This window comes from Tamandua tetradactyla, chromosome 14, assembly GCF_023851605.1.
Source record: "Tamandua tetradactyla isolate mTamTet1 chromosome 14, mTamTet1.pri, whole genome shotgun sequence".
In the NCBI taxonomy this organism is placed as follows: Eukaryota; Metazoa; Chordata; class Mammalia; order Pilosa; family Myrmecophagidae; genus Tamandua; species Tamandua tetradactyla.
The window spans coordinates 72,961,224-72,986,920 of NC_135340.1; the positions used below are offsets into that span (position 1 = coordinate 72,961,224).

Consider the following 25,697-nt stretch of genomic DNA (forward strand, 5'->3'; position numbering starts at 1 on the left):
ATTTTTTTCTCATTGTGCTTTGAACGGCTCTGTATTAGCTTGGTAAGCTGCTGAAATGCAGTATACCAGAAATGGAATGGCTTTCACAAAGGGAACTTAATAACTTACAAGTTTACAGTTCTAAGGCCATAAACACATCATAACTAAGGCATCCAGAGAAAGATACCTTGGCTCAAGGAAGGGTGACCTGGGAAGACACGCTGCTGGCGTCTGCTGGTCTTTGTTCCTGGTTCCATTGTTTCCAGCTTCTGATGTCAGTGGTTTCCTCTCTAAGCGTCTGTGGGCATACACTTAGCTGCTCTGGGACAAAACTCTGGGTTTCATCTCTTAGCTTAGCATCTCCCAGGCCCGGACATTTTTTCTCTTCATGTTCTGGTTATTTCTGTCTCAATCTCCAACCATCTACAACAGCTCTGCCTGCTAGCTCTGAAGGAACTGTTCTCTAAGCACCCACATCTGTGTCAGCTCTGAGGTTTCTTCAAAATGTTTCCCCTTTTAAAGGACTCCAGTAAAGTAATCAAGGCCCACCTGGAATGGGTGGAATCACATCTCCATCTAATCAAAAGGCCACACCCACAACCGGGCATGCCACATCTCCATGGAGATAATCTAATCAAAAGTTTCTGTCCCATAGTGCTACATTAAGATTAGGAGAAACAGCTGCCCTCACACGACTGGATTAGGACTAAAACATGGCTTTTCTGGGATGCATATTATTTTCAAACTGGTACAGGCTCCTTTGCCCATTCACCTCTTAGTCTCCTCTTCCCTATCCCAGACTGCTTTCAAGTCCCCCAGAGCAAATTCCCACCTCAAGTCCCACGTCTCCCCAACTTTTGATCTATCCAGAAGCCTAGCCTTTGAAAGCTAATGCTATGAAGATTTTTTTTCTTTTCTGCCTTCTCCTCTGTCACATCTCACTCCAGAGGCAAAAGAACAGGGGCTTAAACAGGGGACTATTAATAGGGGAAAAAAAGAGCAGAATATGGCAGAGGAGACGGGATTTTTGGTTACTATTTCAAAAATATTGTCCACTGCCAATATAAAGTAGATTTTCTCTGATAGAAAGAAAATGCAGTCAGGCCCTATGCTTGGAAAATGGATCCGTAGAACAGTTGTCCTCTTCAGCCTTAAAGGATAGTCTCCTAAAAAACAAAGAAGCTCTTAGAGAATTTGCTGTCAAGAAACCTAAGGTCCTATGAGGAAAATATTTTTAGAGCAGAGGATCTCACCTCTGGCTGCATGTTAGAATCACCAGGGAGAACTTCTAAAAACCACCAACACCATCCAAAACACCAGGCCTTTGCCCGATCCGTGGTGTTGGGGTGGGGGAGGATTTGGGCCCCAAGAAAAGCCTTTTTTTTTTTTTCTTAAGTTCTCCAGGTATTGAAAGTCAGGCAGAAACCCCCAATATTTAAGTAGGGCTGACTAATCCATTAAGCACAGTGCCTAGCGGCCATGATATTTCAGAGGCCCATGAAAAGATTTGATATCTTTTAAAATTGAAAAATTTTAAATGAATTTATAGGTGGAAGGACATGTTTTGATATATAAGATTAACCTTCATCTCTACGGCAATGAATTTGTAAAATGTAACTTCAAATATATTTTATGGAGGAAGGGACCCCTGAGTTCAGGCATAAATGACCAGGAAAGACATAACGCAGGACCCTGTATTAAAGGGATATGTATTATGGATAAATTCTTGAATACTCCTAAAATAAGCATTCTGCTCACTTAAAGACAGCAACTGAAATTGATCAATGATGTTTACACCTTAACGGTGGGAATAACTGGTGCCTGACTTCCCTTTCTCATCAGCCCCCACCCATTTAGAGATGGTTCAGGACCGTCTCTGCCCTGTTCCAGTGGGCTGCATGTAAACTGGTTTTGCTGTGTTGCCAGTGCCAGCACGAGGCACCATTTTAGCGCCCAGTCTTTTCATCCAAACATCCAGTTGCTCCCTGATGTTTGGTTCTGAGCCTCTGACCCCTGTGTCGAGGGTTCCTGCGCCAGCGGGTGTAGACGCCTCAGAAGCAGCAGCACAGGCTGGGCCCCGGAAGCAGAGACTTGGGTGACTCCGACCCCCACCCACCGAGGCTCGGCCGGGCTCTGTTGGCCCAGGCCGCCCCAGCTCAGCTCCTGCCTGCTGCCTCCTGCAGGGAGCGTGTCCTTAAGGCTGAGTTGCCCAACCCCCCGCGACCGCATTTCCCTCTTTCCCCTCCCCAAAGTCATATCCACATTTAAAAAGGCATCTCCGACATGTGAGCTACAATAACTGACACACACGCTGCCATTCCCACGGTGAGGCAAAGGCGTAGGGACGTCAGCGCCATGACCTTGAATCTGACGGGCGGAACTGGGGATCGGGAGAGCCCGAGGCATCCCACGCGGAGGCTGCAGGTCAAGGCCTCCGGCGCAGAGTAGCGATCACAGGAGCGTCACCAACAAACTCTGGTTGTGAAACCAAAGCGCACGGAGGGAAATTCACCAGAAAACCACCCGTCCGTAAACTCCCTTCCGGGCACACGCGCTTCTGAGCGTCCCTCTGCGTCCTCCGGGAGGTGTAGAGGAGAATACAGCATCTGGGAATGGAGACGTTGGTCTGGCCCTGGGGAGCTGGGTGACTTGGGCAAGCCACGTCCCCTTTCTGGGCCCGGTTTTCTCCCCTGGGAAACGGGTGGTGGGTGGCGGGTGGTGGTGGAAAGGCAGGCTTGGGACGAGTCAGCCCCTGGACGCCTTTTAGTTCGCAGTCCTGTGATCTTACAGTTGCACGTCTGGGTCTCTGCTCCTCCACCTATTTATTAAGGATGTGATCCTGAGCAAGGTATCTAGCCCTTTCTCACCTCAATTCCCACATCTGAAAAATGGGGGTAAAAGCATCTACCTCACAGGGCTGAAATCCCAAGAAATGCCAAGTTTTCTGCCACCTTGACTGTGGGCTGGCACTGAGGGCGTTGGCAGTCTCGGCTTAAACCTGCTTCTGAGTAGACCAACTCACACTTAAATTATATTTATTTCACCACGAAAAACTGAATTTTGGTTTTAATTATTATTTCAGGACTAGTCACCAAACTGTCTCTGTTAGAATTCAGAGGCGTTGGGCTGGCCATAAGACGCTGGCCTCCTCCTCAGACCTTTTCTACAGTGACATTTCCTGACTGATGGGTTCATTGAGTAGCATGTGTTCATTCATTCATTCATAAAACATTTATTAAGCACCTGCTGTGTGCTAGTTGCTGGAGACTTATTAGAGACGACTATATCCTTTACTTAATTAAGGCCTTTACAGTGGGAGGGAGGGCTGCCCTATGAATAAATAGATACTATGCTAAAACTATCCATAAGGTAGAAAGGGAGGGCTGAGGAGGATTTCCTATAGGAGGGGGAACTGAACTAAACCTTTAAAAATTCAGGCAGGAAGGAACGGTATTCTAGAAGAAAGAGTATTGAGAGCAAAGCCCAGAGTGCGTGGGGGTGGGTAGTTATCTGGAAGTCTTGAGTTATCTTGCAGTCTGGGCCAGATCATGCTTTATTCACCTTGCCAAGGAGTTAGATGTTTTTTCTGTAAGCAGAAGGAAGAACTTGCAAGTTTGCCTGCCCAGGGGACTCTCAAACTTCAAACAGAAACTCATTATAATCGTTTGAGGTATTAAGTCCCTTCCTGTAGCACTTGTATAAGCGGACACTTTGAAAAGGGAAGAGTTCAAGGCAGAGATTCTTAACTTCATGTGGGAATTGTAGACAGCCTAAAAATGGGAGAATGCCCAAGGAGTAGCCTCCCCTTCTGCCCAGGCTCGGAGCCAGACCTTGGTGAAGAGGGCGTACCTGAGGTTCCCAGGATGGCAGAGAGTCACTGTGGTGCCTCACTGGAGGAATTTGCCACTGGAAACTGACCTGTAGCGTTCTGGGGATTGCTATTCATGGGGAGATGCCTCACTAGAGGTACTCTGCTATGAAACAGCTTGGAGGGTGGGAGTGGTGCTGGGAGAAGCTGCTGACCAAGAGGTGCTGCAGAAGCTCCATGCACTGCAAGAGCTGGACTCTGGAGAAGCGTTAGCTGCCTGGGTAGTTCCATGCAAACTCAGACTCACCTCATGCTGACAACTTCCCACCTCAAGTGAACACTTTTTTCCAGGGAGCCCTCTCAGCTTGGGGAGGGTGAGAGCATGAGTGTAGCCCAGAAGTGGGTGTCAGGTCACCAGGGGCACTCCTTGTTGAAACTATGGAATAATACACCAATCTCATGACCTTCAGGATGACATTGAAGGGGTGGGAGGCTCTCAGCCTGCTTCTCAGGAGGTGTCAGGGGAATGGAGTCCTTTGTCTACAGTAGCAACCTTGATAACATTCCCTGAACTGGCTTTTCCTCTTTGCCAGCTCACACTTCCTACTTCCTCATTCTCACTTCTAGGGATCACCTCTGAAATACATTACCTGTACCCAAGTTTTGTCTCAAGCTTCACTTTTGGACAACCTAAACAAAGACGGCCTCCTTCCCATTGGTTTCAACCCAAGGAACTCTTCCCAGTTTTCCTTTCCAACTGCATCTTTCTTCCAAGTACAATTTCTCCACTTCAGCCAAAACCACCTTACTATTCTCTGCTTTGTTCATTTCCTCCTACTTACCTGCCTTGTGGGTACAATCATATCTTCCACAAATGCCAGTTTGCTTACTCTGTTATCCACATTCATTACATCTTTCAAAGCTTGAGCCTTAGGAAGTGACCCATGATGCAGTTTCCCTTCTGTGATGGTTAAATTCATGTGTCAACTTGACCAGGTTATGGTGTCCAGTTGTTTGGTCAAGCAAGCACTGACCTGATTGTTACTGTGAGAATATTTCATGATCTTGTATCATCAATAAGTTGATTACATCTGTGATCAGCTGAGGAGATTGCCTTCAACAGTGAGAGAAGTTTTGTCCAATCAGTTGAAGGCTTTAAAATGAGAGGTGATGATTTCAGTAGTCAGAAGAGAGAATTTCCCTGGGGAATTCATTGAGAACCTTCATTGGCATTCCTGACTTGTGGTCTGCTCTGTGGAGTTTGGACTTGCCCATTCCCACAGTTGCATGAGACAGTTCTTACAAAAACTCATAAGACTTAAATAATATATATGTTTATATATGCTGTTGGTTCTGTTTCCCCAGTGAACCCTGACTAATACAACTTTGGTACTGGGAGTGGTTCTTGAGAAACAGAATCTTAAGGATGAGATTTCTGAATTGGTTCTGGGGCTTGGAATTGGTTCTCTAATCTCATTAGATTCAAAGGCACTAATGACTCTATTTCCAACAATTAAGATGGTACTAATAGTCCATGGGTGTTGGCAATACAGATACACAAAATACCACCACTGGATATGGCTACTCAGATGCCTATATGAGGCAAGGCTCTGGGGGACAATGTTTTTGACACTTTAACAGAGTTTTTGGAATTAAAAGGTATAATGTTGTTGACTACTTGTTCATAAATACACTGGGTACAGTTGTAAATGAAGAGAATGAGCACAAGGCTTCAAATTCCCAACTAAAGCGATGCATGAAGGATGTGAGGTTTTCTATGTGTGCCCTGAAAGAAAATTTTATTTTATGTAGCCACAGACTTCAGATTTCTGAAAACCAGATCCAGAGTTTCATTGTGTGAGTGGCTGAATTACAACCTAAACTAAATTCCCAACCTTGCAGGGTGTCTGCTCTTAAAATGATTGGAAAGGAATGGAATCCTGAAAATTGGAATGAGGTCAAAGAAGTTGCCAATGCTGGTTGGGGGCAGTGTCTAGGGACACTGAAACCCTAGATTCTGCTGGACCTTTGCAAGCTAAACCTGTAAGGAATGGTCTGCCCTGAGGAATCTTCCATCCAACCTCCACCTAAAAAGATTAACCCTGCTATGCTGATAAATCTCTAACCATTTCCTGAGAAAACAGTCCTAACTCTTCTGTTTGAAGAGATAAACCCTGTTTCACCAGAGGAAACTGCAATGGAATGCCCTGAGGTAGTTGGCTTACAAAACACTTGTAAATCTTCTCTTGACCCATCCCCACCATCTCTCTTTTCTTCCAGACCTATAATTAGACTGAAATATCAACTGGCCCCAAAAAGTGAGGTATAAAATGTGACCCATGAGAAGGTGCAGTACCACACAAAAGAACTGCATGATTTTTCTAATTTATATAGTCAGAAATCAGGGGAATATATGTGGGAATGAATAATGAGTGTGTGGGATAATGGTGGAAGGGATATAAAGTTGAATCAGGCTGAATTTATTGATATGGTTTCATTAAGCTGAGATTTTGGATTCAATGTTGTAGCTTCAGTAGTTGGTAAGGGCTCTAACAGTTTGTTCAGGTGGATGGCTGAAGCATGGACCAAAGGTAGCCTATATTGCCTGAGGTCAAAATGCCAAAACTGCCCTGGTATAAGGAGGATGAGGAGATCCAAAGGCTTACAGAGACTAGAATGTTAGAGTGGATTTGTCATGGAAGACCTGTTCATCCATCCCAGGAATGTACAGAGGACACACCATTCACCAGGACTTTGAGGAATAAATTTGTGAGATTAACTCCATCATCCCTGAAGAACTCTGTGTTTGCTCTTCTCTGTAGGTCAGATATTACTGCATCAACTGCTATCATTGAACTTGGATTCTTAAACAGAATGGGAATGATTGATTCCAGGTTGGCAGAAGCCAAGTGGCAGCACTTAATCACCAAAGACAAGGTAGGTGTGGCTATGATAATGGACAGCAGAATCATATCACCTGGTACCTGATGTGTAGCTATTGATCAAGCAAACGCTTTTTTTCAATTGCTGTTAGTAAAGATCACCTGAAACAGTTTGCTTTCAGTTGGAAAAGCCAGCAATACACCATCACTGTCATAACTCAGAGGTATGTCAACTCCTCAGCCCTATGTCATAATCTAGTTCACAGGAACTGGAATTGTCTCTCTCTCTCTCACAAAACATCACACTTTTCCATTATATTGATGATATCAAGTTGATTGGGCCTAGGGGGCAAGAAGTAGAGACTATTCTAGACTTATTGGTAAGACATTTTTGTGTCAGAGGGTGGGAGATAAATCCAACAAAAATATAGGGTCCTTCCAGCTCAGTGAAATTTCTAGTTTTCCAGTGGTATGGAGCATGTTGAGATATCCCTTCTAAGGTGAAGGTTAGACTGTTGAATCTGACACTAGCTCTGACCAAAAAAGATTTTGGAGACGACATATTTCTCATCTGGGTGTGCTACTCTAACCCATTTACCAAGTGACCTGAAAAGCGGCTAGTTTTAAATGGGGAGAAGTTCAGACTGCTGTGCAAGCTGCTCTGTCACTTGGGCCATATAATCCAGCAGATCTAATGGTTTTGGAGGTGTCAGTGGCAAATAGAGTTTCTGTTTGGAGCCTTTAGATGGCCTTTATAGGAGAATTGCAATGCAGACAGACCCTTAGGATTTGAGTAAAGACTTAACATTCTCTGCAGATAACTACTGTCCTTTTGAGAAACATCTTTTCCCTTACTACTGGACCTTAGTAGAGACTGAACACTTAACCATGGGCTATCAAGTTACCATGCAACCTGAGTTGCCTGTCACGAACTGGTGTTGTCTGACCCACCAACCATAAAGTTGGGCATGCACAGCAGCACTCCATCATAAAATAGAAGTGTATATATGAGATGGGGCTTGAGCAGGTCCTGAAGGCACAAGTAAGTTACATGAGGAAGTGGCTCAAATACCTGTGGCCCCCATTTCTGCCACATTACCTTCTCTTTCCCAGCCATAGCTATGGCCTCTTGGGAATCTCCTTATAATCAGATGTCTGAAGAAGAGAAAACTCTAGCCTGGATTACAGATGTTTATGCACAATAAGCAGGTACCACTGAAAAATGAACAGCTGCAGTACTAGAGTCCTTTTCAGGGATATCCCTGAAAGACAGAAGGGATTCCTCCCAGTAGGCAGAACTTTGAGCACAGCACCTGCTCCAGTTGTTCATTTTGCTAGGAAAGAGAAATGGCTGGAGGTGTGTTTGTGTACTGTTTCGTGGGCTGTTGCCAATGGTTTGGCTGGATGATCAGGGACTTGGAAGGAACATGATTGGAAAACTGGTGACAAAGAGGCCTGGGGAAGAGGTATGAGGATAGACTTTTCTTATTGGACAAAAAAACATGAAGAAGTTTGCGTCCCACATGAATGCTAACCAGAGGCTGACTTAAGCAGAGGAAGATAAAAATCAAGTGGATAAGATGACCCATTCTGTGGATACCAGTCAGTTTCTTTCCCTAGCCACTCTTGTAGTTGCCCAATGGGCTCATGGACAAAGTGACCATGGTGGTAGGGGTGGAGATTATGCATGAGCTGAGCAACATGGACTTCCACTCACCAAGACCCACCTGGCTATAGCTGCTGCTGAGTGCCCTATCTGCCAGCAGCAGAGACCAACACTTAGTCCCTGAGATGGCACCATTTCCCAAGGTGATCAGTCTGCTACCTGGTGGCAGGTTGATTATGCTGGGATCACTTCCATCGTGGAAGGGGCAGAGTTTTCTTCAAACTGGAATAGTCCAGATATGGGTTTTCCTTCCCTGCACACAATGCTTCTGCCAAAACTACTGTTCATGGACTTACAAAATGCCTTATCCACTCATGATATTCCACATAGCATTGCTTCTAATCAAGGAACCCATCTCATAACAAATGAAGTACAGGAATACACACATGCTTGTGGAATCCACTGGTCTTACCATATTCTCCGTAATCCTGAATGAGCTGGATTGATAGAACAGTGGGGTGGTCTTTTGAAGTCTCAATTACAGTACCACATAGCTGGCAATACATTGCAGCACTGGGGTAGCGTTCTCCAGGAAGCTGTTTATGTTCTAAATCAGTATTCACTCTATGGTACTATTTTTCCCATAGCCATAATTCACGAGTTCAGGTATAAATGGGAGGAAATGGGAGTGACGCCACTCACTATTACTCTAGTGATCTGTAGAAAAAAATTGCTTCCTATCTTGCAATCTTAAGCTCCGCTGGTCTACAAGTCTTGGTTCCAAAAGGAGGAATGCTTCCACTAGGAGATACAACAATGATTCCACTGAACTGGAACTTAAGACTGCCAGCTGGCCTTTTTGGGCTCCTGAATCAATAGGCAAAGAAAGGAATTACTGTACTGGCTGGGGCAATTGATCCTGACTATCAAGGGAAACAGAGTGCAGCTACACAATGGAGGTAGAGAAGAGTCTTCCTGGGATACAGGAGATCTCCTAGGACATCTCTTAAAATTACCATGCCCTGTGATTGAAATCAATGGAAAACTGCAGCAGCCAAATCTAGGAGATCAAGGGCATCTCCTGCAGGCTTCAAATTTGCATCTTAAATGCCTAATGAAAGACGTAAAAGTTTCTATATGTGTCCTGAAATAAATCTTATTTCCTGTGGTCTCAAACTTGAGAGCTCGGAAAACCAGACCCAGAAGCTCATTGTGTGAGTAGCAGATTTACAACATAAACTAAATTCTCAACCTTACAGAGTATCTGCTGTTAAAGACATTGGTTGGAAAGAAATGGGATCCTGAAATTTGGGCTGGGGACATATGGGTAGATACTAATAGCAGTGGAGACATGGAAACCCTGGGTTCTGCTGAATCTTCGCTAGATAGACCTGTAATGGTCTGTCATGAGGAAACAGTGCCCCCACCTCTAGCCTGCCCTGAGGAAGCAGCTTCCAGGCCTCCAGTCAGCCTTGAGAAATCTGCCTTCCAACCCCCACCTAAAGAGATTAACCCTTCAGTGCCTGCTAAACCTGTAACAACCTTTCCTCTCTTCTCTGTAGAGATTAATCTTGTTTCACCAGGTGAAAAAAGCCAGACACAAAAGGGCACATATTTTATGACCCCACGGATATGAAATAATTAGCATAAGTAAAATCATAGAGTCAGAATCTAGAATATAGGTTAATCGGGGGTGGGGTGGGGGCAGGGAATGGGGCGTTAAGGCTAAACTGTACAGAGTTTTTATTTGGGACAATGGAAAAGTTTTGGTTATGGAGGCTGTAGAGGGTGGAACAACACTGTGAACATAATTAACAGTGCTGAAAAGGGGAAATGTTAGGTTGTATATATGGTACTAGAATAAAAATTTTTAAAAAACACACATGGAACCGTACAACACATACAGTGAACCCTAAGTTAAACCATGAGCTATAGTTTACTAACTATACAAGTAAAAAAATGTGCTTTCGTCAACGTAACAAATGTTCCACACTAATGGAAGGTGACAGTAATAGGGTGGAATATGGGAATCCTGTATTCGATGTATGATTGCTCTAGAAACCCACAACTTCCTTAATAATAATAGAAAAGCAATTTCTCTGATAAAAAAAAATTCTCTGATAAACTTAACCTCCACTCAGTGCCCATCTTTGCCCCTACCTGCTCCCATCATTTTTGTTAACAATAAAATATTTACCTGGAAAAGGAGGCAATTGCTGATTAAATGGTTTTTAGACAGTTAACAAATGTTTACTGAGCAAAAAATTTCTACAGATCCTTGTAAGGGTCTATGTGGAAAGTGACATTTGGCACCACCGTCTCTTTCATAACCGACTCACTCTTCAGCTTCCATCACAGACTTGACTGGTTCTTCCCACAGCCCTCACAGCTCTTTCTTTCTCCCTTGGTGCCTGCCCTCTTTTCCTCTGCCCTAAATGAGGGTACTCTCCTCTTCCATTCCCCGCACCTCATCCAGCCTCACTGTCCCTTCTCCTTTCACCTGGATGCTGCCCAGATGGGGCTCTCCACTTCCCAACCCTCACCCCTTGCTGCTTGCTGGGGCATTTCCACTAAAAAGTTCCAGAATTACCTCACACTGAACAGAAACTTCAGCAATTCCGTAAACAAACAAACAAAAACCTTCTTTTTCCATTATCGTTGTTTTTGATGCTCCACCCAGACTCAGAACCTCAGCTTTGTCTTTGTCTCTTTCCATTGCCCTATTTGCACACATCTGGTCACTGAGTTCTCTCCTGGTCTCTCCCTGCTGCTATCCCTTCAATCCGGGGCCTCATGGCTCTGTGGGTCCTATGTTGCTGGTTTCTGTCACCCAAGTCTCTATGGTGTTTTATGTGCCTTGTCAGATGAAGATTCCATACCAACCAATTTTGAGGTGTCCGAGTTCTGTGTGGTTAAGTCAGAGTCCCCTCAGTTTGGCATTTGATGTCTTTCTCCCGTCTGCTCCTATCCCCCCTTTCTAATACTCCTCCCCTGACACCCTCATAGGCTGCCTCTGCTCAGGAGCGCTGGGTCACCCTGTGTGTGCTGTACCTTGAACGTCCTCCTCTATCCACCTGTGCTTAGACAGTCTTTTGTCTCAATCCCGCTTCCTCCAAAAAAGACTCCCTTGAACTCAATGTTTCCGTTGGATTTTAATCTAGTATCCTTTTCCCCCTGCAATGAATCACTATTAGTACTTTTTGAAGTTTTGTGTATTTTTTGAGTTATTGAATTTTCAAGTGTCTTCCATTCAGTATGCCGGCAAATATTAAGTGCAACTTGTGGGCAGGTAGCGGGAGGGTCACATCCATTTATGTAAGGAATTTCCAAACAGAAACAATACATTTTTGTTCAGGCACCTACAGCTAATCAGCAGTATCCTGCAGTTTCCCCTGAACTGGGCAATGAAATAGGAACAGAACTGGTTTTTAGTCTCAGCCTTACGGCCATCAGCAGCGCGTCCTTGGGCGAGTCACCTCTCCGCCTCCCTAACAGAGACAGACATTTATTACTGTTAGATTTTAAGTGGTGACCGTATTTTTATACCTTCCCACCAATGCCTAGACACAGCAGATTCCCAATATATATTTGTGGATTTGATGTGATAGATGAAAAGAGCAATACCTTAAGTTTATTATTAGTTGGGAAGAAAAAACTATCCTAAAAAATGTCCTAAAGGCAAAACATAAGGCAGCACAGAGGACGCAGGGAATCGGAGCTCAGGAGTAATGGGGAGGGGCTGGGGTAGGAAGCGGGGCGCGAACTGGGGAAGGCTTCCTGGAGGCAGGGGATTTGGAAAGACTGAAGATAAATGCCCGGTGCAGGCGGAGACGAGGTGGGAGGACATTCCGATCAGGGGAATGGTGAAGACAAAGCTTTCGGCCACGGAGTGTGAAACTTGGGGTGGGATGGGGTGGGGAAGAGGCGCTGGCGGGCGGCGAGGAGAAGGCGCGTCCGGGGCCCGAGGTCGAGCGAGGAAGGGTGGGTGCCAGGGCAAGTGTGTCCCGGGGGCGGTGGGGTGGCGCGCGGGAACTGGGGCGGGACGGAGGGCCGCACCCGACGGCACGGGGTGGGCGGGGCCCGCGGGAAGGGGCGTGGGGGGCGCGGGGCTCCTCCCCGCCCTCGCCGCACGTCCCGCGGCAGCTCCGAGCGGCTCGGCCTGCGCCAGGCCCGGGCCCCTCCTCCCCCGGAGGGCGGGCGGCCAACTGCGGGGCGGGGCTCGGGCTCGCCTGGCCTCCTGGCGGCGCCGCGGCCCCAGCACTCCGGCCGGGCTCTGCTGGCTGCGGCGGGAGCAGGACCCGGCGGCGGTAAGTGATCGCGGAGCGGGAGCGGAGCCGGCTAGTGCGTGGCGACCCGGGTCCGCGGAGACGAGGTGCCGCCGAGGACGGGCGGGTCCGGAGGGGCTCGGGCTCCGCTTGGAGCGCCCTGCTCAGCGCGCGGGTCCGTCCTCCGAGCACCGCGCCGCGCCGGCCGCGGGTCCCCGGACTCCGAAGGTGCGCTCCTAGCCGGCGCCCGCCGCGCGCGGCCGGGAGACTTGCAGACCATATGGTGGGGACTCCCGGGGAGCCCGCGGCCGGGCGGGAAGAGGGAAAGGGTCTCCAGGGTCTCCCTATAGTGAAGAGGGGTCCGCAGCCTTCGCACCCTTACCTCGACCCTTGGACTCGAGTGTCATCTGGGAGCGAGCCAGGGTTCTTTCGAGATCTGCAGTCCCTGTCCTGCCTTTTCCCCCTTAATTTCCCGGCGTGCTCATCCGGACCATCCCTTGAAAAGAAAGGGCTTGTCCCCGCCCCTCTCGACCACCACACCTTCGACTTTTCAGGCAGGTCGCCCCTGGAAGCCCCTGCCTTGCTTATGGCACAAAGCTTTCCGAGGGACTTTTCCAAGTTGCCTTACTGTTCGGACTCTAGACAGGTGCTTGGCTGTCATGTCGGAGTTCGTTTCACAGCATCTTGAAACAGTTTTTTTGTTTTTTTTTTTTTAAATATTTATTGTTTGAGTATCTCTTTAAGTCCCCAAGAAAACGGTTCTCTTCCGTCGATGCTCCCGCTGCTCACAACACGTTGGGAATTCTTTTGGGACATTGGTTCTCTCAAACTCGGCTGCACATCCCGGGAGTTTTTAAGAAATGCTGCTGCCTGGGTCTCACCTCCAGAGATTCTGGTTTAGTTGCCTGGGCAATTCTAATGTGCAGCAAAGTTTGAGAACCTCTGCTTTGGTGATTACTCCGTCTTTTCTGAAGCACCGGAGAAGATCACATGTAACCTAGAACTCGTTATCAGACGCGCTTTTGGATAATCCACCTCTTCACCTGAAGAGCCTGTTGGTTGGTGCTTCCCAACTACAGACTGCAGACGGTACTTGAGTTGGATTTCCCTTTGTTTCTACCTCTGTTTGCAGTAAATATTGCCAGGGAACTTTCTGCCAAGGAGGTGGGGGTGTTGGACTTCATCTGAAGTCCTTACAAAGGTCAAGGTTATAATATAGTGTTGTCCTATTCAGGGAAAACCAAACCATGTTATAATTTGACTAGTCATATTTGGAAATAATTTCAGATAAAAGGGGGGGGGAATACTTTAAGGAATCCTTCAGCTCATGAAGACCCCTCACAGATAATGATTTTGCATAAATCTGGGGAATTTTCGTACCAGAAGGAAAGCTAACTCGATCTTTAAGTTTTTGTGATTTATGCTTGTGCTAATCTGTGTGCGTTTGTGGGTAAAACATCCTGCAGATGTACCGTGTATATTTCTGGTTGATAGAATAATATCTTAGTTAAGGAATTAATAATACTTACAGCAGCGTGGTACATTTGAAGTGAGACCTTGTCCACTTGCCAAATGATCTTAAAAATGATAGGGAAATAGGACTAAGGAAAAATTTAACACATGTAAATATTGATCATTGATCACCTATTTTATTAAGAAAGTCTGATTTTAGTGCCGTTGCTAACAGCTGGACAGTTGCCTGGGATTCTGGTTAATTTACCATTGTACCCCAAGTATGATGTTTGTAATTAGATACCCACTTGGATGCCAATATTTAGCCACAAACCAGTGGATTTTATTTTTTCTTAAGCACTGGTCCTCTTGATTGCAGTTTTATTACCAGTGGGATGATAGACTTTCAAGAGAATGCCCTCCAGAGGTGGGTGAATGTTTGTGCTTATTACTAGCTTCTACCATTAGTAGAAAGAACATTGATTTTGAACACTAAAAAATTATGTTGTTTTGCCCAGTTGTTTTTCTCTTTTCACCATCTTCTACCACCTTGCTCTGCCCCTGCCCCTGTATTCAATTGCTGGAAGTGTGGTTACTGTGGGAGCCGGCTTAATTGTCTTGGCCTGAGAATGGAGGGTCATGTGGAGTGTGTGGTCTGGCTGGGCGGCCCCTGACCCCAATCCTCAACCTTTGAGGAATAAGAACATATGGAAAGTGTTTTCCTACTGTTTTTTTTTTTTTTTTTGATCAGGCCAACAAAATAAAGCCATGCTATTGAATGGTTTATTAACTTGTAAGTCTTGTTTCCATTTGGGAAAAAAAAAATACTTATTTAAGGATGTTGTTGAACTGTTGGGGTCTGAAAAGTTGCATCTGAACAGCAGTAGTTATACTGTGACTATAATAGTGCATTCTTCCAAAAAAGAATAGAAAAAGTGGATGTAAATGTGGAACCTAAACAGCTTTACTGAAACTTTTCTCACTCTGAGGTAGCAGCTCTAATATTCCAAAGTGACTGGAAGAAAGTAAGTGAAGAAAAATACAAAGAGTTATCCAGGGGCATCTTTGTTTAGGGAAAGGACAGACAGTATCCAGAAGAGAAACCACTGATTGGTGTTAGGAATAGATTGTCCTCATATCTTCTATACCCCCCCTTTTTTTTTTCTTCAAGTAGGGCAGTCAGTTTGCTTGTACTGATAGGATGAGGGTGGTTAAATGAAATTTACTGGTGTCCTCAACTCTCTGTTTCCCTGAAACCCATCTATTTAAGAAATACTACTGATGTTCTTTTTAAAAAAACAAAACAGAACAGATTTTGTGCTTTTCCTTTGATCCTGTCGCTAAAGGGCAATGAAGAGGTTGGCATCAGAGAAGTGTGAATATTGGGTAATTTTCCTCGAATGACCAAGCACTTACTTTATCCTGGCACTTGACATTGCTGTTATCAAGAAATAATTTATGACATAAAAACTCTGAAAAAGAGAGAAAAAAGATGATTTTTTTCTCTGGATTCACCTGGATTGACTGGCCTTTTCCTTAGGGGGTACCTAGCTGGAATTTTAAGTTATAAGCCCCACTTCCAATCCTTTACCTTGTTTCTTTGTGCAGCTCCCTCTATCTGCCACTGGGATATTCTTGGGAAGGAGAGTGCTTCACCTTAAAGTCACACCAAATTTTTTTTGTCTCTCTCTCTCTCTCTCTTTTTCTTTTTTGTTGCTTAAAACAACATACATTTATTCTCTGACATTTATGGAGGCCAAAAATCTGATATGGTTGGATTTTGCTGGACTTAAATCAAGGTGTTGGCAGGGCTGCAATCCTTCTGAGGCTCCAGAGCGAATCCATTTCTTGCCTTTTCCAGCATCTAGAGGCTGCCCACATCCCTGGGCAGGTGGCTCCTTCCTCCATCCTCAAGACCAGCAATATTGCATCTCTCCGTGCCTCTTTTCTGAAGTCATATCTTCCCAAGTCTCCTTTTCTGCTTCCCTCTTCTTTTTTTTTTTTTTAATTATTGAAGTGGGTTTACAAAACATCATGCATAAAATACAGGATTCCCATACGCCACCCTGTCATTAACACCTTTCATTTTCTTATTTCTTTATTCACTCATTCAGCAACTACTTATTAAGTCCCTGCTTTTGGCCAACCCCTGTATTATCCACTGAGTTCTTGGGTACAGTCCTTGTCTTAATAAGTTTGAAGTTGAGGAGGGGGAGGTAAACCATCATACTCTATAATACTACAGTGTTGGGGAACCTTCTGATCGGGAGCACGGAGAGCCTTGGGGCAATCTTGGGCACCTGGCTAGCCTCACTGAGGTGGATACTTCCTCTCATCACTACACAGGAGGCCTAAGAGCTTTACTTGGGGCTTAAGTTAGATTTTATTTTATGAAGACACCGCACCACGTTTTAAATAATTGATTTCGTTCAGATCCTCTTCCGATGGAGAGGAAGGAAAAATGCATACACCGATCACCCAGAGGGCATGTGGGGAATGAAGAAAGGAGGCCAGATTTTGGGAGATGCATTTGGCTAAGGAATCTGACAAATAGGAGGTAGAGGTCAGCTCCACCTAGGGTTGGGAAGCCGGCAATGTGGTTGGATCCATTTTTGGCATGTTGACAACTGGCAAAACTCAGCTTAGATTGTAGCGGGCATCTCTGCCACAGAGCTGGGAGGAGAGTCTAAGGCAGCACATTAAAGCAGCCACTGCTGTACTCTTGAGAGCAAGTGGTTTTGGTCCATATCTGATCCAGTCAGAAGGCAGACATTCCTTCTCCACCATACCATTGTCACTGTAGCTCATGTTTCTTGGTCAGCCTCAAAGCTGGACTTCACACTGTTTTCCTTTGGGAAGGTGGTTTCCAAACAGCTACAGGGTTGACAACCTCAGGGTTATAAGAATAGTTACCCTTTGTTTATTGACCACCTTCGAGTGCCAGGTAGCATGCGCGGCACTTTTTCTCATTGCTCTGAACTCTTATGTTCCAGAGAGGCAGGTGGTAGTAGCCTCATTTAAAGATGAGGAAACGGAGGCTGAAAGAGTGCTGGGGGATGGGGGGGTCACAGCACTTGGAAGTGGCAGAGTTCAGTTTCAAGAGCGTTCACAACTTTGAATGCAAAGTTCATACCACTGTTCCATGCTCCTCTTATGCAGAGCTGATTGAGAAATTGTGCTCTCAGTGCTTTGATTTTCTAGCATCACAGGCTCCTCAGAGCTGGATCGATTTACTGTTTTCATCTACTAGATGATTTTCAATATTTCACTGAAGACCCCTGAGGGCTCGTGATCCCAAGGGAAATTTTATGGAATTCTACTTTTCTCAGCATTAAAGGAGAAGGCAGGTTACGCTGTTCAGAAAGGCTCTGGACGGGTCCCAAATCCTAAATTAAAGAAATGCTCTCTCCACATTTCTTTAAACTCTGCAAGTTTCTGAGTTCCTTTAGATAATTGGTTGTTGGGTGAGAGATTACAAACAAAATTTAATGTTGAACATTTTGGAGTAAAATGAAATTGTGCATGTTTAGTTCCTGTTTGTGTGGTACTTGCAACAAAACAAAACTTTGCTGTATGGTAATTACCTCGAGCTCTTAAAATTATAGGTAGTAAGGGCTGAGAGGCTGTGTGACGCTATGATTAGTGGAGAGGAGTTTAAAACAGGTTTAGTGAACGAGTGTTCATTACTACAATGGACTAAAGCTCAGTATTTCAACCCGAGACAGATCAGCCGAAGGGAACATTTCCAGGGGATTTAGTTGAGGAATTAGAGTGTTTGGCATTAGAGCCCAGGGCATTTGTTACGAACATTGACCATTTCTGCCAGCCTGGCTGGCAGCCTCTTTGTTTACAAGGTGTTTATGCCTTGCCACCCAATCATAGAGATTTCTGCTTGTCTTAGGTAGAGTAAGCAATGGTTTAGGCCATTACTTTGTAGTTGTTTTTTTTTTTAGGTCTATAAAACCAATGTTTAAAAGAAGGTCCCTTTACTCGTATTGTTATTATTATTACTATTACTCATCTCTTTGCCAGCAGATCGAGGCAAGATGGCCAAGGTTTTCTGATCTTGGACTCAATAATTCTCGTGGTTTGAACCTCTTCACCTGCTTTTCTATTCTTGTCTTATTGCATTTGAACAGAGCCTCTGTTTTCCCTTGTGAATGTATCGTCAATAAAGGGAAGAGGCGGTCCTGGGGCCCTGTCCCTGGCAGGGTGGAGGCATCTCGGGAATCCTGTGAGGTGAGTGTTGGTCCCTCTGACAGGTGAGGAACCTGGATCTGTGAGGTCAGAGGTGGAAACTGAGTGGGAGTTCGGGGATTCCAACTTGCAGTTTCAAACTCCAGACAGCTGTGTTCTTTTGCCTTTATTACAAAGGAGGAAAAAATGGCTCAGCTTTCAAAGTCATGAAGAGGCCCTAGTCTATCCTATGAACTCTTATATCCTTGAACCTCATTATAGTTTGTCTTTATAGCTTTAAAAGAACCAATACGTCGCCACTACTTTTTTCCTATGACATCTTTATCCTCCTTGATAAAAACAATGGCTTACTCAAAATTACACAGCAGCCCCTGAAAATTTGATTAGCCTTACTCTTTGCCCTAGTCAAGTATCAAAAACCAGGAAAGTGTATTTAGGATAATGATTACTGGGAAAGCTTTAGGAGTTAAGGGAGGGACTGATAGAGAAAGAATGGAGGAGGAGATAAGAGAGAGTGCCAGAGCATAGTTTGCAGAGGGGCTGCAGGGTGGAGTTTATCCTTAGAATTTCTTTTACTTGTGAATTTCAGCTTGGGCTTTAAGCGCTTTACTTCCACCTGGAGGCAGCCCAGCCCAGCCCTGCCTTTCTGCATTGCCCTGGGCTGCCTGTGAGCTTTGTGGAGTGGGGGTGGGGGGTGGGGTTTGGAGCCACCCACAGGTTACCTGTTTCCCGATCCGGTCTGCTCAACGCCTACTTACAGCCATCAACTAACATGGTGTGAGGTGGGGTGGCATAGAGAGTGGGTCAGCACTCTGCCTGGGATGCCTGCCCCAGGTCAGAAACTCTAACAGTAATAGCAGATGCCCCTGGAGTACTTACCTCTTTTCAACTCTGGCCTGAGAACTTTTTTAATATATCAGCTCTATGGAATAGGTACAATCATAACCTCATTTGAAGACGCGGCTCTGGGAGACTGAGTCATTTGTCAGAGTTGCTCCATGACCAAGTGATGGGAGCCTCGGGAGTGGGCACTTGGGGATCTGGCCCCAAGCTGTGCTCTGACCGACTACGGCCTCTCTAGACCCAGAGCTCCCATGGCCTCACTGCCTCTTCATTCATTCCCTCAACTCGCCCCTAATTCATTTCTTCGGCGTATCATTGACCTCTTGCAACGTCTTCATCTTAACAGTCACTCCTGAAGACCTGTAGGCAAACCCTTGAGGAAGAGAAATCTCTTGACTCACTTTGTGTCCCCAACATCTTACAGAAAATAGGTGCACAATGAAGTTTTGTGGGAGGGGGGAATGAAGGCAGGGAGGCGGAGGCAGTCAGCTTTTTTGGAGCTAGGCATCCCTGGATTTTTTCAGTTTCTCTCCAACAGCCACAGCGATTTCTCAACCGAAAAACCAGATGAGCCCTAAGGAGGTTGAGGGTGTGTGGGGAGTGTTTTAAAAAAATAACGAGGGAGGGACTCCTTGGTGAAGCATGTTGTTTTTTATGTATTTCAGGTTCTCACAGTCCGTGTGTGTTCTTTGGCTTGGGTTTGTGCTTACCGCAATTATTATTCGGAGGGCATCCCTACACCCATTATACAGATTATTTTGTAAATAAAGGAGGCCCTTCAGACTCCTGGGCATTGTTGGGGGCAGCTGTTGTCATCAGAGCCAGCAGAACACAGTTTCTTGGGTTGCGGACCAAACACAGGTGGGGTTTAATCCAGCCTGCCGTCCCAGGGCGAGTCACAGTTTACCATTTAAATGCACGAGCAGGCACAACGTTTCCTGATTCCTTCTTCCCACCTTGGGGTCGCCCCCGCTGGGCTTGGGGGCGCGTTTTGCCCATCACTAGGAGTATGGTCCTGGGCGAGCTCCTCTTCCGTTTGGATTTGTTTCCTCATCGTTTGAATTGGGGTATAGCACGTGCCTCAGAATTGCTGTGAAAGCCACATCTGTTTGACATTGGTTCTCAGACGGGGGCGAGTCTGTCCCCGGGGGGCATGTGGCAGTGTCTGAAGACATTTTTTGCTTGTCACAGCTGGGTGGAGGGGAGGCTTCTGGCGTCCAGAAAGGAGAGGCAGGGATGCTGTTCAACATCCTACAGGACACAGGACAGCCCTACAACACATTGTCAGCCCAGATGTCAGCAGACACCCTGGCAGGGTAGAACCCCTATCAGTGGTGCTAGCTCTTTTTAACTTCTCTGATCTTTGGGAGCTTTTGGTGAGTGACACTTTTTTAATTAGGATGAAGGCATGGAATTTACCTTTTTATCCATGCCTCTGAGTTACCCCACAGGTATTCCTGACATAGGAACAGCTATTTTCCTCTCCATTTAACGCTCCTTAAATTCATTTGTAATTGCTTGTATCCATTTACAAATAAACAGGTTATATGCTAACACCAGTCAAACACCTTAACATCTCAGGAGAGCTCCCCTCGGGCCTTAAGGGAGACTCTGGGGCCAGTGGGATGGGGGGGAGTGGAAGTGGTCTGAGGTGGCTTTACAACCTGGGAGCCTCGCTGCTCCCCCTCGGTTAAAGGGCAGGTCATCATTTCTGCTTTCCTCTCTCTTTACGTTCTTTTTAAGGACTAAATAAAATAACATGGGAAGCACCCCCTGGGGGAGGTGCTAGAAAGGTTACTAAGGTGTGTCTTCAGAACGCGTCTTTCAGAGAACTCGGTTCATAAACAATGGCTCGATGGCTCGGTAAATGCCTTTAGAAGATGATGAGGCCAAAAAGTATTTGCATTTCGGGCTAAGTGTTTGACTAGGGCTTGGGACACAATTCCTGTGGTAGGGAGTGCGCTCCCGGAGGCCCGGTGGTCCTGGGGTGAGGACGGGAGGTGGGGATCAAAGTTATCTGGTCCCCCACATCCAGACTCACTTTTTGGCTTTTCCCTTAATTGATTGTGTGACCCCGGGCAAGCTACTCAATCTCATTGTGCCTTGGTTTCTTCACCTGGAACATAACGATCACACCCGCTAAGGAGCTAGGTGAGGATTTAGTGACCCTGCCTTGTGAAATGTCCAGTGTGCTTGAGAGACTTAGCTCAGTAAATGAATTGTTATCAGTAAATAATATGGTTTATTTGATCATAAATAGCATGTATATTTTACTCAGGTGAGAAAGGGTGCTGTTCCCGGATTAAAGTTCTTAGTGTCTTTGTGTGTGTGTGTGTGTGTGTGTGTGTGTGTGGTAAAGGACCATAACATAAAATCTACCATTTTAACCTGTTGAAATTGAGCAGTTCAGTGGCATCCCAGGCGTTCACAATGTTGTGCAATCATCACCATATCTTAACTCCATAACATTTCTTCATCCCCAGTGGAAATCTTGTATCCATTAAGCAGTCCCTCCCCCACCCCCTCCTCCACCCCTAGGCAATCACTGATCTTTCTGCCTCTGTGGATCTGCCGGTTTTGGACATTTCACAGAACATGTGGCCTCTGTGGCTGACCTCTTTCAGTGGGCCCCATGGTTTTGAGGCTCATCCTTGTTGTAGCATGTATCAGTCTATCATTCCTTTTTTTTTCCCCCCCGGTGTCATTTTGTTTCATCACATCCTTTTTTCTCCCAGGTTGTGCCTTGTTTTCAAGCTCTAAAATATCTTTCTTCATTTATTTTGGTCCTTTCTTGAACAGTCGTATTTTTTCCCACTTTTCCCATCCAGGGATTCTCATGACCCTGGAAATGAATATGGGGGGCCATATGCCAGGCGCTCAGAGCGGCTGGGCAGTGTGTCTTATTAGATGTATTATTCCGGCTGTGGGGTTAGCAGCGGGAGCACATACAGGACCCTGGGTTGTGCTTCATCTCCCGGTGACAGCGTGGCAGATTTTAAAAACAAGTGTCTGGAAAACACCCACCAGGCCCCCTTTATTCCTCAGTTTAAAAGCTTTCCACAAGGAGAAGTGGCCCTTCATTAAGTCGTTCAATACAAACCACCCTCTGTTTTAAAGCATTCTTAGCAAGTGTTTACATTGAACGCCACTGCTGGCTCCTAAATGAGGAGCTGAGGAGTGAGGGATCCTTAACCTGTGACTTTAATAATATCCTTTGCTGCAGTTTTGCAGGTGGAGGTCTGGGCCAGATTTGGTAGCTTGTCATTGACCTAGAATGGGGGATGGAGGTGGGGGGTGGGGCGAGGCCCCGGGACTCAAGGCCGGTCTGGATTCTTTGACTTCCACCCCCACCTTCCCCGGCCTCTGGTAGGAGATTGAGAAAGGCCGGAGACTGCATAGAGATGTAGAACGAACTCTTTGGAGAGGGACTGGGCTGGATGGAGGTGAAACTTTTGCTTCCTCAGGAGGGCTCCTACCCACTTAACTTTTTCCTCCCGCCTCCCCTCCCGAATGCTGACTTTACTCATGGGGCGGAGAGCTTCGGTCGGAAGAGTTGAAAGCAGTTGTGAAGGCAGCGCAGAGCTCTGAGGTGGGGGGGCTTGGGGGCCGGGCCTGAGGCTTCTTGGCCAGGCTGTGAAGCTTCCTTGGAGTAAGAGGCCCTGGGAGCTTGGGGCTGGAGAGGGTTTTGCTCTTTGCTCTGATTCTGGAGAAGTTAAGTCGGCCCTGTGAGGAGAAACATGGGCTGCTTTGGCAGGCTGCTTTGGCAGGGTTAATGGAGGTTCCTTCAAGAAGCTGGTTAGGATTTATTACAGATGAGTATCCAGGCAAAGGCTGTGTCCTGAAATAAAGGAAGTTTTAGGCCGGCCTCCCCTTTGTGCTCATTTCTGGGATCCTCCTTGTCCAGGATGAGGAAGGACGGGAGGGTGGGGTCCTCCGCGGTCACCAGCACAGGTTGGGATTTTTGTGCGAGGTTTTTTGAGGCCTTGGCAGTTAAAGAGCCTGGGCTCTGGCCGCTGGTTCAAATCCTGGCTCTGGGGTGATGTTATATGCGTTGATGTAGGTAAAGCGCTTAGAAAAAGGTCTGGATGGAGAGCTGCATATGCGTTTTCTCTTCTTATTATACGGATGCCTCATTTTTGTGATTTCCCAGTTAGAATGGTAGAAATGCTTCGTGTTATCAAAACAAATTCACCTTCATTCTGGTAGGTTGTGGACCCCACGGTAGAGGGGCCCCTAAGAAGACAGAATGGAGAAATCCTGCTTGATGCATCTTTGAGAGTTCTCCGAGGGAGACTGTTACCTTCATGCCAGAGGTTGTTAAACTTGTCAGCCTTCCACAACTCTCTGAGTGAGGAAGAGTGAACGTAACGAGGAACATGGCCCAAACTGGTCTTCTGTATTATCAGGAACAGGAGAAAGGGCATGGTGATATGGTCACGTCTGCAGATGAAATGCAATTCTTTAAAAGTAAAATGTAAAGGCAGGGATTAAATTCTAGGGGGGGTGTTTAAAATTTTTTTTTTAATTATTTTTTTTTAATTTAGGCACTGCGTGGGATTAGACTATACTTTTAACTTTTTTTTCCACATGGGCAGGCTTCGGGAATCGAACCCAGATCTCCAGCACAGCAGGCAAGAACTCTGCCACTGAACCACTGTTGCCTGCCCTAGACTACACTTTTAAACAATTCATTAGTGCTCTCTGGCTGTACCTGGGCAGCCAGGGGTTGGGACCAGGGATTCGTGTGTTGTTTCCTAGCACAGCTGCAGATCATATGCTTGAGGTCTCATAGGTGTTCAGTGAATGGATGTCGAATGAATAAAGGAAGATTTAGTCTTAGAACGAAGGAGTTCATTAAAAACAACAACTTCTTACTTTTCAAAAATAGCTTCTAGCTCCCAACTGTCTAATGACAAATAGTACATTTGTAGAAGGAAGTATATGTAGACTCTACCGTTGATAAATACGATTCAGTTAAATCATTTAAATGCACAGATGCTGAATTTCATCCCTTTTGTGAATAATCGAGGACAATAGGTTCAACCAATTGAAAAAAAAATAGAAGCAACTTTGTCAACACAGAACCTCCCCCCACCATAAGATTTAGGAAACTTGAAATTTTGCTTGCCACCCCCCCCCCCCAACAACAACAACACACAAACATACGCACATACACAAGCAGGAATTAGCTGCCTTTATTTCTTTCACTGGGCTCCGCTTCCCATGTGCTTAGCATGGAGCCTGTTTTGTAGGATTTGCTCTACATGTGCTTGAATAAGGCATGAATTAAGATCTCTTTAATGTAAACACAAATATTTTATTATTGAGTTCCTAGTATGTACTAGGCAAACTAATGTATGTTCTTACAATTGTTGTATTAGTCTTTGCTGCCAAATATTACTGTGTCACAAAAAATACTGGCTGTCAGCGGCTCGCAATCACAAACATTTATTTCCCCTTTCACTTGTCTGCAGATTGACTAGTTCAGATGAGCTAGTCCGGGCTTGGCTGGACCAGGCTAGACTCCCGGCTTCCATTTGGGTGCATATCTATTCCAAGTGTGTTCCTTTCTGGGGCTCAGGCTGAAGTAGCATGCCGATTTCACGGTAGATCACAGAAACGTAGGAGGGCAAGTGAAATGCAAAATGCTGAACATTCTTTTGGCCAACACGAATCATATGGCTAAGCTCATCATTGGGATGGGGAAGTGTACTTGGCTGATTCTAGTAGGAGGCAGTGCAAAGTCACATGGTGAAGAAGGTGGATGTATAACCCTATTGCAGGAGAGTGAAGCACTGAGAACAATAATCCAGTCTACCACCAAAGCAGAGACTGAAAGAGAGGAAAGAGGGAAGTATGGGCCAGGCTGGCCTTAGGGAAGCCTGCTAAACTGAGGCCAGCTTGGTGAAGAACCACATACCCTTTACCCAGGGCCAGTCCAGGCTTTGGATATTTGGGGCAGAGTTACTATAAATTGCCCTGTCAGGTACTGGTTCTCAACTGGGTGATGTTCCTTTACATCCATTCGCTGGTGAGAACCTGGGAGAACCACTTCTCCATGTGAGGTGGTTGAGAAGCAGAGCGGCGGGTTGGCTTATGCCCTGGCCAGCTGTCCTGGCTGCTGACTGGCTCCCTACTGTGGTGGTAGGAGAGTCACCGGTTGACAAGGCAAAGAGGACAAAGGACTAAACTATCCAAGGAGGCCAGGGGCTTGGCTTGACTTTTCCATGGCCCCCTCTCAGTGAAGGGTCTGGGGGAATGCATCCTAAATCCCACCTTGATTGGTTGGTGACAGTTTATCATCAGGGCTTTCCTGAGAATCTGGGTCTTAGCTTCCACATATTTCCTTTTACACCTAAATAGGCCTCAAGAGTGGCTTCTTTTCAGCCAACTGGCTCATAAGAAGTACATCTGAACCAGGTCATCCAATTCCCAGCCTATTACTTGTCCTTCTCTACCACAGTGACTGTTCAGCTCATGGTCATGACTGGTGTTGGGGCATTGTAGAATATTCTGGCTCTGTGATGACGGTGTCTGCTTTTATGGAGGATCTAGATGAAGAAGATAGAAATATCGGTCATGCGTAAACAGCCTGTCACCTTTTTGCGGTATGTTCTTTCTTCAGTGAAGAGCTGTTAGACGCTCCCTGGAAGAATAGACTCTGG

General features: G+C 45.9%; 1 protein-coding gene across 4 annotated transcripts in view; it reads left to right on the forward strand.

Annotated features, from left to right (window-relative positions):
• Positions 1-12,500: 12,500 nt before the first annotated feature.
• Positions 12,501-25,697, forward strand: part of CGNL1 (cingulin like 1) — a 162,073-nt gene continuing 148,876 nt past the window's right edge. For 2 of the 4 annotated variants that reach the window (XM_077128019.1, XM_077128023.1), the window contains exon 1: positions 12,501-12,582. The gene's annotated coding sequence lies outside the window, so the exon portion shown is untranslated. Of the gene's footprint in view, positions 12,583-14,349; positions 14,420-25,697 lie in introns of all 4 variants that reach the window. The other 2 variants (XM_077128020.1, XM_077128022.1) reach the window with 2 other exon arrangements.